This window comes from Oncorhynchus kisutch, linkage group LG2, assembly GCF_002021735.2.
Source record: "Oncorhynchus kisutch isolate 150728-3 linkage group LG2, Okis_V2, whole genome shotgun sequence".
NCBI classification, from domain to species: Eukaryota; Metazoa; Chordata; class Actinopteri; order Salmoniformes; family Salmonidae; genus Oncorhynchus; species Oncorhynchus kisutch.
Window position 1 is genome coordinate 20,517,388 of NC_034175.2, and position 15,121 is coordinate 20,532,508.

Genomic DNA, 15,121 nt, shown 5'->3' on the forward strand with positions numbered 1-15,121 from the left:
CACAACAATTCCTCCTCAAACGGGTGAAATACCATATTGCTCAGCTGCAATTTTTAAAAACATTTTCTGATCTCTTGTCTGCAATGTTGTGGGAATTGATTAAATGCTGTGAAATGTTCCCTATACATCTCCACTGGATCGAGCTGTCAGAGACCGTGTGGTGAAATGAACCACTGCACCACCACATTCGCCAGGGATCATTTTCACACTCAAGTCTACACATCAAGGTTAATAGAAACCACAGATCCCTCCAAATGGATCCAGATGATTAATATCAACACCATGCCACCAGAGAGAGAGAGAGAGAGATGGAAATTCACCTTTCACCCTCCATGCAAGCCAACCAACATTAAACCTGGGTTGAAATACTATTTGAAATCTTTCACCTTTTACTTTAGCCTGCCAGGTGTGCCTTTTAAATTCCTTAAAATAGTATTTGAACCCAGGTCTGACATTAGCTTACCAGGTGGTACAATGAGCGGAAATTTGATTAGGGTTGGAGACAATTACAATGCCACTACGTCACTTTCCCTTGGACGCAAGGAAAGCCGTGTTGTTGATCCTATTCTGATAAATGTATGGCGTAATCCACCCTAAACAGTCCTCATTGGCTTAAATGAACGTGCCACGAGGGCCCGGGTGGCCTAATGGCTTAATGAGATGAACTCTGGGGTCAGGTTACGGCAGTCCTTCTTCTTTACAAGTCCTCTGGCACACTAGCAGAGATCCTGGCATGCCAAAAGGTAAAGAAATGAAGTATGCACACAAGCAACCACACATATAAAGTATAAATGAGCACTGAACATACGAGCAGATACACACGTGTGTGCCCACAGATACTGTATACATTTGTTTGCACACACTCTAACACACAAACACACTATGCATTATGCACATACACACCCACTCACACTCTCTCTCTCTGTCTCACATCTCCCTCACACTCAAACACAACCTCACACACACACACATACACACCCCTCCTGCAGAGAATTGTTTCAGACTGTGCGATGTGTGTGAGTGAGATGCTGCACCTTGGAGTGCACTAGAGTCACAGTCGTGTCCTCCCAGTGAGGCAAGGAAGGACTTCAGGAGATTAAGAGCTTACCTCATCTGCCTCGACCACTCTCAGCTATCCTCATCTACTGACCATGGGCCAAAACCAATTAGTCTAATGAGAGGCTAGCGTTACAACACACACACAGTATGCTGGGAGGATTCTTTTCATAAAGGCCACTGCTGCTACTTCAAAATAGCACCACATTAATAAATGAACTGTTCGACTAGACTTTCAACTCTTGGATGTGACTTCCATCAATGCCCTCAATAAAGGCTGGGGTCAAACAATCAATTACATAATATACTGCTCGACTAATCAATGGCAGTCGAGTCACATCCATTTTTTAACTAATCAAAATGAATATATTAATTAATCAAAGTTACAAATATGTTTTTTGTCAATGAATGTGTCACATTGCTCCTGCAACGCCCTCCACTGCTCATCCTGTGTCTCCTTGACCTGCTGCTACTCCCCCAATACTCTCTCCCTCTCCCTCTGTGTGTGATTGTGTGGGTGGAGACAGGTGTGCTGGAGTCAGAGCAGATCCCCACCAGCTGCAACTTGTTCCATAATCAATACTCTGCCCTGCCACTTCCATACTGCCAGATCGTAATCTCTGCTCAGTCAGTCTATGGTTCTAGCTGCTTGTTACTATACATATTCTGTTTTCCTTGCCTGACGCTGTTGTTCTCTCCGCTACAGTTCTGCCCACTCTGACTGGTCCCTCTCTGCAGTCCCATCTTGCTACTCTGTCCAGGATTCCCCACTCTACTATTCCCTTGGACTCCCCTCCGGACCTGCCTACCCTGTCTCAACCCCTCTCGCTCAAGCCTCAGCCTCCACACCTGGTTTCCAGCAACCCGCCCGAGCTTCCCCTGACCTGCACTCCATCTCCCCCTGTGTTTCAATAAATACCTTGGTTACTTCATCCCAGTCTCCTCGTCTGAGTCTGCTCTTCAGTTCCCTAGTTCCACTCCGCATAACAGAATGGTAATTCATTGGAATTAGCTGCACTGTAACTACCAGATCATAAATTACAGTTGTTTGACATTTCAGATCTTGCAAACTGTGAAAAATATGAGCACATGAAAGCAAATGGTTCTATTGAGAATAAAAAGCACTTTCCATACTTATTTTCATAGAGAGCTCAGATGGAGTCAAAGTAAATATGGGTCAGTAGCATTAAAAACAAGCCAAAAGAAGCCAGGGAAGAACGAGGTCAGATGCAGTTCTTTTTAGTGGCCTCCCAGCCAATCCACCCAAAATAGAGGAAATGACCCAGATGTCATATCACAGTCTACACTTCATGTCAGCATGTAGAGCACCTGCATGGCTGACCATTTAGCAGAGGTTTTATAATGTATCGAACATATCAAATCACAACCATGGACGGAATCATCAATGTAGGTTTCTCAAAGTTTTCAGTTTGAATAACTGAAGTTTAACCATTAACACCATGCAAATGGTGAAATAAGTGAAGAGGTTACATGCTTTTACGGTAAGGCTATTTAATCATTTTGAGTAATACAGTAACAGCAGGAGTCTGAATGTGTTATTTCTGGTGATAATGCTTTCTAGGAGTATAATTCTGACACCACTGGATGTTGTGGCTGTTTTTTCTTCTGAAGGAGCAGCCTAGAGGACAGGCCTACAGCCAGACACTTTTCAATGAGTGCTGCCATAGCAACGGTGATGAGAGCAACCTGACCCCAATGGTAATGTGCTGTGACAAGCGGGCAGGATGGCAGGGTGTGTATGTATGTGTGTGTGTATGCCGGCGTGTGCCCGTGTGCATGCCTGTGTGTCATGCTCATTAACTACTCAACACCACTCATTTGTTTTTACTGTTCAGAAGGAGAGACTTGGGAAGAATTTGGAGCAGGGATACACTATAGCTAGTCCTGAAGCACTCCTACAGGGCGCGTGTGTGTGTGTGTGCACGCATGTACGTGCATGTGTATATGGCGTGTGGCGCAGGAAGGCACAGCCAAGGTTCTGCCCCCACAGTCATCACATTGGTCCCCTGGGGGACTCCTTAGTGAGTCCAAACAGAGAGAGGGTCAGTGGGCCAGGTTTGCCAGGCATTAACATGACCTACAATCACACAGTCTGCTCTGTTTCCATCTCCTGCCACTTCCTTATACTCTATTGGTCTCAAAACACACAGCAATTTGATAAATTAAAATGTTGTCATGGAGATTAGAGCAACTTCAATCACGTTCCATTTCCTCCCAGCCTACTAGCCAAAACATGGTATCTACCTTGCACAGTCGTACGTAACACTAAAATAATCACTGAAATACAGATTGTGACCTCAAAACCCTCATGATGGCAAGTAGCCTAGTGGTTAAAGTGTTGGACTAGTAACTAAAGGTTGCAAGATTGAATCCCTGAGTTGACAAGGTGAAAATCTGTTGTTCTGCCCCTGAAAAAGGCTGTTAACCAACTGCTACTAGGCAGTCATTGAAAATAAGAATTTGTTCTTAATTAACTGACTTGCCTGGTAAAATGATGCTCAACAACCTACTGGCTAGTCCATCCATATCTGTCTGAAGTCTTTCCCAATGCACCAGTCAGTTCCTTTCCTAGAGTCTCAATTGCAACAGGAGGCTAATGCTGTGGATGAAACACAGATAGTGTGGCATGATTAATGTGCAGCCCTCCAGACTGATGGGCTAAGTAATTGACCTTGGGGACCAATATTACAGGTGATCTACTGCAACAAACAACATCTCAAGCATCTCATGTCAACAAATACAGTTAAGTACAACAAAACCATATGAGGTCAAAAACATTTAGGAGAAGGTTAATGTGTTAACTTAAAGAGCATCAGCCAAAACCCCAATAGTCCAAGGGGAAAGTCTGCATTGGCCTCCACCAAGCCCCCTGAGCAATCGCAGATCTAAAGAGTCATATTCTTGGAGAGAGCAAAGCCAACCAAATCAGGTCAGCACTACAAGGAGTGGCCCATTTCATTCATTCAAAGGAGGGCAAGAAAAAGGAGGGCAATAAACGAACCATTTAACCACACACTAAAAGCCTCATGCAAACCACTGTCTAATCCCACATACACCCACTGTCATAAGATCATACGAGCTTTTCTCAATTTGGTCAGAATGTGATTGGATGATCCTCTGTGGAAACAGATGTACTGCACATAACCAAGATCAATCTAGGGTTAGCTATGTCTGACAACAACCTCAACACACTCGGTATGCTGAACAGTTTATACTGTATAGGACACATTTCAATACAGAGTTAAGATTTTTCAATACAGTACAGTAGATCCCCTCAAGATTACCTACCCCCTTGTAGTTGACTCCTTGATCCCATTTTACACTGATAATCTATAGTTCTGTAAGTGGTGTAGTGGTTATTTGAACCACAGGATAGAACTGTGCAGCAATATCACTTTTGCATGAAAAGCCAGTGAATATTCTTTGAGACTGTTGAGAGATGAGATTGAAAAAAGGCTAAAATACCCCTAGGACTAATCTGAAACTGTATGATTGCATGTTGAGTAATCATAGTTTATCATAATTATTAGGAGGATTCAACCAAAACGACTAATGTTCATGTTTCCTGAATTTCCGAGGTATCTTGGAGGCCTTCGACTTTGCCTTCAATTACCAATTCATGTAAACTTTTTCTAACCAATCGCAGAGGGAATGGCAATGTTAATATTTCATTGCAGTTCGATATTGATAACCTACTGAGCAATTAAAAACAAGCACATGGCAATTCAAGTGAGGATATTGCTTTAGGGAAAATGTAGGAGTTATGCCTCGTCCCTAACGTAGCATCGCTACTCCCAGTTTAAGCTTGACCATTAATTTTTAACCTCAGTGCTTAGTTTATAGCATTCCAACGGCTTATGGCTGGGATTGATAACGCCCAGACCTCTTGAGGCCAATTCCAGAAATGTAAAGAGAGAAAGCATGCTTGGTTATATACATGATTAATTCTACATTCTTATTATGTGGTTGATAATTTCAATTAACATTGGTTGCCTAATGCCCCGTTACGGATTTATGATTGGCAGTTGAAATTGACAGGCGCAAATGAACATAGCAGAAAATGGATTTAAGGGACTTCAGAAATCACCTTTGCAGTATGGATTTCATCCACACCCTCTGCACAGATGCTGATAGTTTTCTGACACCGGGAAAGGGCGGATGTGTCCACAAGGCTCTCCCTAAGGTCTTATCAGAGACACACAGGCAGCCTAAGACTGTAGTCTGTCTGGAACTGCAGAGCCAGAAGACTCTTAACTCTCCACCTAAGACTGGAGCTGAAGGGTTTTCCATACCCCTTACGGTAATCCAGAGTAAGTTATGTACAAATATGATTGTGTTTGTAGTGGGAGCTGAGTGCTTAAGATGCTGTAGTCGTACGGTAACAGGGAACTCAGACTGAGTAAGAGGAAGCCACCGCTCTAATAAGAGGTGGAGGAAAGTAGGGCTTGCTCCCCTTACAAAAAAAGTTATCAGTCAGAGTGAAGTATAACTGCTGTACACTGCAGTATAACTGCAGTTAGGGAGCAGTATAACTGCAGTTAGGGTGCAGTATAAAGGCAGTTAGGGTGCGGTATAACTGCAATTAGGGAGCGGTATGACTGCAGTTAGGGAGCAGTATGACTGCAGTTAGGGTGCAGTATAACTGCAGTTAGGGTGCAGTATAACTGCAGTTTGGGTGCAGTATAACTGCAGTTAGGGTGCAGTATAACTGCAGTTTGGGTGCAGTATAACTGCAGTTAGGATGCAGTGTAACTGCAGTTAGGATGCAGTGTAACTGCAGTTAGGGTGCAGTATAACTACAGTTTGGGTGCAGTATAACTGCAGTTAGGATGCAGTATAACTGCAGTATGCTGCAAATACTGCGTCCAAAATAACACCGTTTTTTTATACAGTAATTTTGCAGTGTAATTGCAGTTAGAGTGCAGTATAACTGCATTTCAACTGCAGTACCACAGTTGACTGCTGTTACTGCACTTTTACTGCAGTTTCAAAACTGCAATCTTTTTTATAAGGGTCTCTCTGGGCTTGTTAAATCTGTACATGTAAATGTGTTTGAGCACCTCAAGACTCCTTCTGCATTGGTCTGCATTTTAGGAATATGTTGTACATTATACTCATTAGCATTGACTGATTTCGTCATGCTCGGAGCTGCCTCTCTAATTTACTTAGTGTGGGCACAATGACGAAACTAGTGGCAATACCAAGTAGGCCACAACTAAAACACTGTCATGGCAAAATATTTTTAAATGTTTCTACTTGACAGTTGTCCTAATCCATTATTTTTCCCACATTATTTAGAGTAGCTCCTGGGAATAAGTACGGAGATTGAAATAAAGCTTTTGCTACAATTATCTGAGGAGCCAGTCATCTGCAATACTTACAGCATACTGCCCTCCTGTGGTTATCAAATTCAATAATCTATTTATTTAACCAGGCAAGTCAGTTAAGAACAAATTCTTATTTAGAATGACAGCCTACACCGGCCAAACCCGAACAATGCTGGGCCAATTGTGCACTGCCCTATGGGACTCGCAATCAAGGTAGGTTGTGATACAGCCTGGATTTGAACCAGGGTGTCTGTAGTGACACCTCTAGCACTGAGATTCAGTCTTAGACCCATGCGCCACTCAGGAGCCCTGAGACCCTGACTGAGTTCCATAAATATAAATACAAAATGTTGCAGTTTTGAAGTAAGTTTTCTGCATTTCTTCAGATTTTGCCATGGGGCGGAGATAACATTTTGTAATTTTATAACAAATTTCATGCAATTCTACTCATTTTGCCATGGGGTGGAGATACGTTTTTTCAGTTTTAAAGTCAATTTCCATAACATTTTACACATTTTGCCAAGACTAATGCCATGTTAATGACATCTGAGTGAAAGTGACTAATAATATCAATGGGGGACCCCTGGAGGTCAGGGCTCCTGGGCAAGTTACCGGTCGGTATTCAGCCAAGATTACTACAAGTTTAGATATGCTAAACTCATTTACCAATTTAAAAATTGTTAGCTGACATGGCTAATTGAGTGACTGTCAATGACTGATATAACAAGATAATCTAACAATCTAACCATCAGTAGGACATGGGCTCCTTCAAGGAATACACACACAGTAACCTTATTTCAGTGTTGGAATCATGTGACAAACTTGTAGTCTGGTTACAATGCTGGCATTTGTAGAACACCTGGAAAGCCAAAAATTTGGTTAAGCTCTCCCATCAGGTGACATAGGCTACCAAGATTCTGACAGGAGAACTAGAACCTAAAGCCATTCTATAATACTAAGTATGCTTTAAATGTCCCACTCCCATCTGAATTGCCTGTTTGTTCTAGAAACATACAGTATACAGACTACACCATCCATATGAGACACAGCAACCAACATATTTGAAATACAAAATCGATGTCAGATTATTTACATTATCACACTAGTATTGTAAACACATTTCATGTAGGATTTAGGCCTATAATTGTCACACAATTACATAACAACAAACTCAGTCCAATGAAGAGAGCGAGGGGCGTGTACGAATATCGTTCTCCTAGCAGCAGGATATTATGCTGGCAGCATGATCGCGGAATATTTCTTTCAAAATAAGAGTTCCCTTGCAAATGCATGCTAGAATTTGGAAATATATATATTTTTAAACTCTAGTGCAGTGCAACTGTTTTTCACAGTATTGCAAGCACCTTTAAAAACTTTGAATAATACAAATATATGTTATTGGAATAACTCAATAGACTGCAAAACTGAAATGGTTTTGTGCTGAGCAACTGGTGTAGTACAGAGTACTGATGACTCCACTCCAAAAGTTTATACCTGTCTCAGCTAAAGTGGGGTGGGAAATACTCAGTAGGGTCTCTACTCAGTGGTGGAAAAAGTACCCAATTGTCATACTTGAGTAAAAGTAAAGATACCTTAATAGAAAATTACTAAAGTACCCAATAAAATACTACTTGAGTAGAAGTCTAAAAGTATTTGGTTTTAAATATACCGAAGTAGCAAAAATAAATGTAATTGCTAAAATATACTTAAGTATCAAATTTAAAATTCTTTATATTAAGCAAACCACTGCACCATTTTCTTGTTTTTAAAATGTACATATAGCCAGGGGCACACCAACACTCAGACGTTATTTACAAATGTAGCATGTATGAATAGTGAGTCCTCCAGATCAGAGGCAGTAGGGGTGACCAGGGATATTCTCTTGATACGTGTGTGAATTGGACCATTTTCCTGTCCTGCAAAGTATTCAAAATGTAACCAGTACTTTTGTGTATCAAAATTTATGGAGTAAAAAGTACATTATTTTCTTTAAGAATTTAGTGAAGTATTTGTAAAAAATAAAATAGTGAAGTAAAATACAGATATCCCAAAAGTAGTTCTTTAAAGTATTTTTTACTTAAGTACTTTACACCACTGTCTCTACTAACCAAATATGGTTACTTTTGGAGGGGGACTGTGTCGCACAGCCTGCTGCTGGCTTTTCACTCTGTCCCCTCTTGTAGTGCCAAATGCAATACACAGTATATGGAAAACATATTGGCTTGTAGAGAGAGAACTCTTCAAATCAAATCAAATCAAATTTATTTATATAGCCCTTCGTACATCAGCTGATATCTCAAAGTGCTGTACAGAAACCCAGCCTAAAACCCCAAACAGCAAGCAATGCAGGTGTAGAAGCACGGAGCAAGCATCTTCAAGCTTTCTCAGCTAAAGTGAAGTGGGAAATACTCAGTAGGGTCTCTACTAACCAAATATGTGTTTTGTAGGGGGCTGTGTCGTACATATCCAGCAACACAGCTTTAAATCACCTGCTACTATCCATACTTTTGAAATCAATACACACTCAACAACAACAAAAATGAAACACAAAAGCTAAATCTAATTTATTTACGAGTTCAATTGAATGAATATTTACCAGGCTATTAGGATACAGTATAATCACACTTTCTGAACATCAATGGAAAAAGGACTGTTCTGCCTGCGGCTATTGAACCCTGACCTGTTCACCGGACGTACTACCTGTCCTATACCTGCTGTTTTCAACTCTCTAGAGACAGAATGAGAGATAGAGATACTACCTGCATTGCTTGCTGTTTGGGGTTTTAGGCTGGGTTTCTGTATAGTTATAGTGGATGTTCGTTCCAAGGTGGCATAGCAGTTCAGACGTCTTTTGTCTTCGTCTTGTCGTGTCCTGTATATATATATATATTTACAACTTTTTCACATACATTTTATTTTTATTTTCCATCAACTCATCTTCAAAACACTCTCCTGCAACCCGCCTCACCAATGTATATTTATAAAAAAGTATTATTTACCTCAGATCTGTAATCCTCCAAGAAGCTAGCCAGAAACTCCAAGAAGCTAGCCTGAAACTAGCCAGAAGCTAATCCAGAAGCTAGTTCAGAAGCTAGTTAGCTCCTTTACTGGCAAATCGTTAATATTCAGCTAACCACGGTTTGTGGTCATCAGCTATCCTTTAGCTCGAAAATCTATCGCCAGTTCTGTACGGCGCAGCGCGGCTCGGAACGGAACATACCGGACCAATTTTTCTCTCCATGTCCCTGGACATTCATACCCGGATCTCACAGCTAGCTAGCTGCTATCCGTGTGACCATCGGCCTTCGTCGATTCCGGAGCAAACATCAATTATTCCGGAGCTAGCAAGCTCCGTCAATCACTCCTGAGTTCCATCAATCACACCTGGGCTGCAGTCACCTATCCGGACCCGTTTTACTGCCTTCGCGGAGCCCCACCGGGCCTTCACAACTGGACTGCCGACGTTATCTACCCGAAGGAGTTATTCGGCCGGCTCCTCCGTCGCGACGTTACCTGAACGCCCATCTGCGGCCTGCTAACCGTTAGCTGTCTTACCGGCTGCTATCTGAATAGACAATCGGACAATTTTTTATTATTATTTTTTTTAAATTATTTTTTAAATTATTATTATTATCTTTTCTTCTTGGGCCTCTATAACTATATCTATTGTTTTTATTTTTGTTGTTGTTGTGTGATTTGGATTAATCCCCTCTACCACACGGAACCCCACTAATCTACTGACGGAACGTAAGGGGTGGCTAACAGACCTCCATCCTATGCTAGCTTGCTACCGATGCCCTGGCTAGCTGTCTAAATCACCAACCAACCTCTCCACTCACCGGACCCTTTTGATCACTCGACCAAGCATGCCTGTCCTTAATGTCAATATGTCTTGTCCATTTCTGTTCTGGTTAGTGTTTATTGGCTTATTTCACTGTAGAGCCTCTAGTCCTGCTCACTATACCTTATCCAACCTATTAGTTCCACCACCCACACATGCTATGACATCTCCTGGTTTCAACGATGTTTCTAGAGACAATATCTCTCTCTTCATCACTCAATACCTAGGTTTACCTCCACTGTATTCACATCCTACCATACATTTGTCTGTACATTATACCTTGATGCTATTTTATCGCCCCCAGAAACCTCCTTTTACTCTATGTTCCAGACGTTCTAGACGACCAATTCTCATAGCTTTTAGCCGTACCCTTATTCTACTCCTCCTATGTTCCTCTGGCGATGTAGAGGTGAATCCAGGCCCTGCAGTGCCTAGCTCCACTCCTATTCCCCAGGCGCTCTCTTTTGACGACTTCTGTAACCGTAATAGCCTTGGTTTCATGCATGTTAACATTAGAAGCCTCCTCCCTAAGTTTGTTCTATTCACTGCTTTAGCACACTCTGCCAACCCGGATGTTCTAGCTGTGTCTGAATCCTGGCTTAGGAAGACCACCAAAAATTCTGAAGTTTTAATTCCAAACTACAACATTTTCAGACAAGATAGAACTGCCAAAGGGGGCGGTGTTGCAATCTACTGCAAAGATAGCCTGCAGAGTTCTGTCCTACTATCCAGGTCTGTACCCAAACAATTTGAACTTCTACTTTTAAAAATCCACCTCTCTAAAAACAAGTCTCTCACCGTTGCCGCCTGCTATAGACCACCCTCTGCCCCCAGCTGTGCTCTGGACACCATATGTGAACTGATTGCCCCCCATCTATCTTCAGAGTTCGTGCTGCTAGGCGACCTAAACTGGAACATGCTTAACACCCCAGCCATCCTACAATCTAAACTTGATGCCCTCAATCTCACACAAATAATCAATGAACCTACCAGGTACCTCCCCAAAACCTTAAACACGGGCACCCTCATAGATATCATCCTAACCAACTTCCCCTCTAAATACACCTCTGCTGTCTTCAACCAAGATCTCAGCGATCACTGCCTCATTGCCTGCATCCGTAATGGGTCAGCGGTCAAACGACCTCCACTCATCACTGTAAAACGCTCCCTGAAACACTTCTGCGAGCAGGCCTTTCTAATCGACCTGGCCGGGGTATCCTGGAAGGATATTGATCTCATCCCGTCAGTAGAGGATGCCTGGATATTTTTTAAAAATGCCTTCCTAACCATCTTAAATAAACATGCCCCATTCAAGAAATTTAGAACCAGGAACAGATATAGCCCTTGGTTCTCCCCAGACCTGACTGCCCTTAACCAACACAAAAACATCCTATGGCGTTCTGCATTAGCATCGAACAGCCCCCGTGATATGCAGCTGTTCAGGGAAGCTAGAAATCATTATACACAGGCAGTTAGAAAAGCCAAGGCTAGCTTTTTCAAGCAGAAATTTGCTTCCTGCAACACTAACTCAAAAAAGTTCTGGGACACTGTAAAGTCCATGGAGAATAAGAACACCTCCTCCCAGCTGCCCACTGCACTGAAGATAGGAAACACTGTCACCACTGATAAATCCACCATAATTGAGAATTTCAATAAGCATTTTTCTACGGCTGGCCATGCTTTCCACCTGGCTACTCCTACCCCGGACAACAGCACTGCACCCCCAACAGCAACTCGCCCAAGCCTTCCCCATTTCTCCTTCTCCCAAATCCATTCAGCTGATGTTCTGAAAGAGCTGCAAAATCTGGACCCCTACAAATCAGCCGGGCTAGACAATCTGGACCCTTTCTTTCTAAAATTATCTGCCGAAATTGTTGCCACCCCTATTACTAGCCTGTTCAACCTCTCTTTCGTGTCGTCTGAGATTCCCAAAGATTGGAAAGCAGCTGCGGTCATCCCCCTCTTCAAAGGGGGGGACACTCTTGACCCAAACTGCTACAGACCTATATCTATCCTACCGTGCCTTTCTAAGGTCTTCGAAAGCCAAGTCAACAAACAGATTACCGACCATTTCGAATCTCACCATACCTTCTCTGCTATGCAATCTGGTTTCAGAGCTGGTCATGGGTGCACCTCAGCCACGCTCAAGGTCCTAAACGATATCTTAACCGCCATCGATAAGAAACATTACTGTGCAGCCGTATTCATTGATCTGGCCAAGGCTTTCGACTCTGTCAATCACCATATCCTCATCGGCAGACTCGACAGCCTTGGTTTCTCAAATGATTGCCTCGCCTGGTTCACCAACTACTTCTCTGATAGAGTTCAGTGTGTCAAATCGGAGGGTCTGCTGTCCGGACCTCTGGCAGTCTCTATGGGGGTGCCACAGGGTTCAATTCTTGGACCGACTCTCTTCTCTGTATACATCAATGAGGTCGCTCTTGCTGCTGGTGAGTCCCTGATCCACCTCTACGCAGACGACACCATTCTGTATACTTCCGGCCCTTCTTTGGACACTGTGTTAACAACCCTCCAGGCAAGCTTCAATGCCATACAACTCTCCTTCCGTGGCCTCCAATTGCTCTTAAATACAAGTAAAACTAAATGCATGCTCTTCAACCGATCGCTACCTGCACCTACCCGCCTGTCCAACATCACTACTCTGGACGGCTCTGACTTAGAATACGTGGACAACTACAAATACTTAGGTGTCTGGTTAGACTGTAAACTCTCCTTCCAGACCCATATCAAACATCTCCAATCCAAAGTTAAATCTAGAATTGGCTTCCTATTTCGCAACAAAGCATCCTTCACTCATGCTGCCAAACATACCCTTGTAAAACTGACCATCCTACCAATCCTCGACTTTGGCGATGTCATTTACAAAATAGCCTCCAATACCCTACTCAACAAATTGGATGCAGTCTATCACAGTGCAATCCGTTTTATCACCAAAGCCCCATATACTACCCACCATTGCGACCTGTACGCTCTCGTTGGCTGGCCCTCGCTTCATACTCGTCGCCAAACCCACTGGCTCCATGTCATCTACAAGACCCTGCTAGGTAAAGTCCCCCCTTATCTCAGCTCGCTGGTCACCATAGCATCTCCCACCTGTAGCACACGCTCCAGCAGGTATATCTCTCTAGTCACCCCCAAAACCAATTCTTTCTTTGGCCGCCTCTCCTTCCAGTTCTCTGCTGCCAATGACTGGAACGAACTACAAAAATCTCTGAAACTGGAAACACTTATCTCCCTCACTAGCTTTAAGCACCAACTGTCAGAGCAGCTCACAGATTACTGCACCTGTACATAGCCCACCTATAATTTAGCCCAAACAACTACCTCTTTCCCAACTGTATTTAATTTTTATTTATTTATTTATTTTGCTCCTTTGCACCCCATTATTTTTTTATTTCTACTTTGCACATTCTTCCATTGCAAAACTACCATTCCAGTATTTTACTTGCTATATTGTATTTACTTTGCCATCATGGCCTTTTTTGCCTTTACCTCCCTTCTCACCTCATTTGCTCACATTGTATATAGACTTGTTTATACTGCATTATTGACTGTATGTTTGTTTTTATTCCATGTGTAACTCTGTGTCGTTTTATCTGTCGAACTGCTTTGCTTTATCTTGGCCAGGTCGCAATTGTAAATGAGAACTTGTTCTCAACTTGCCTACCTGGTTAAATAAAGGTAAAATAAATAAATAAAATAAAAATAGCACTTTGAGATATCAGCTGATGTAAGAAGGGCATTATAAATACATTTATTTGATTTGTAGGCCGATATGTACTTCTTCTCTATTAAGGTTTGCAGTACACAGTAAGGGCCTATTACCTAGTTTAAAAACATTATAGCAGAGACAAGATTATTTACATGATTATTGATCAAGGTCAGCAAAAACACTTTTTGTAGAGATAAAAATCTATTACAAGAGACAACAATGTTACAAGGCTAACAGTACACAGTATAATCAAGCTTTCAGAACAACAATGGAGAACATCATTTACAAGTTCTAGTGTAGTGGAATAATGAGAGAAGGTGAAACTCGCAACTAGTGACTGGCTGGTGTGGGAGCAAAGTGTGAGCACAGTGTGATGACTCAATCCCGATTTATGGCATTGTTTGCATGACAGACCATCTGTAGGCTATCACAGGGGTCAAACATACCTTATCTGTGGCAATCTCGATGAAGACACATTTCCACAGAAGTCCTATGGTCAATGATGCCAGGACAGGTTGTGAGAGAAAATGTTGTTGTCTGAAGAGACAGCATTGAATTTTACACAGCATCTCCTCTCCCTCTACCTTGGTTCGTGCAAGTGACTGTGACCTCCCCCTCAGACCAATTGGCAATACGCCAAGAACATTGTTCTGGGAACCAAAATGATATCTCAGTTCCAAGGTCTCAGCTTGGAGAGGAGAAGCCTTATGAGGTATTGGTTGGTCTCCCGTCTGTCCTGAGCTGCCAGAGCCGTCCGTTACTCCGGAGCTGCCGGAATCTCCCGTCCATTCGGGACCCATTGCTAGGGTCCCCAGTCCGAGGCCGGCAGCGAGGGTCGCTTCTCTAAAGAGGCCACGGAGGCGGGTTAAAAGGCGGACAGAGACTATGGTGGAGTGGGGTCCACGTCCCGCGCCAGAGACACCACCGCGGACAGACACCCACCCAGACCCTCCCCTATAGATTCAGGTTTTGCGGCCGGAGTCCGCACCTTTGGGGGGGGGGGGGGGGGGGGGGGGGGGTACTGTCACGTTCTGACCTTAGTTATTTTGTTATGTCTTTGTTTTAGTATGGTCAGGACGTGAGTTGGGTGGGTTTTCTATGATTTGGTACTTCTGTGTTTGGCCTGGTATGGTTCTCAATCAG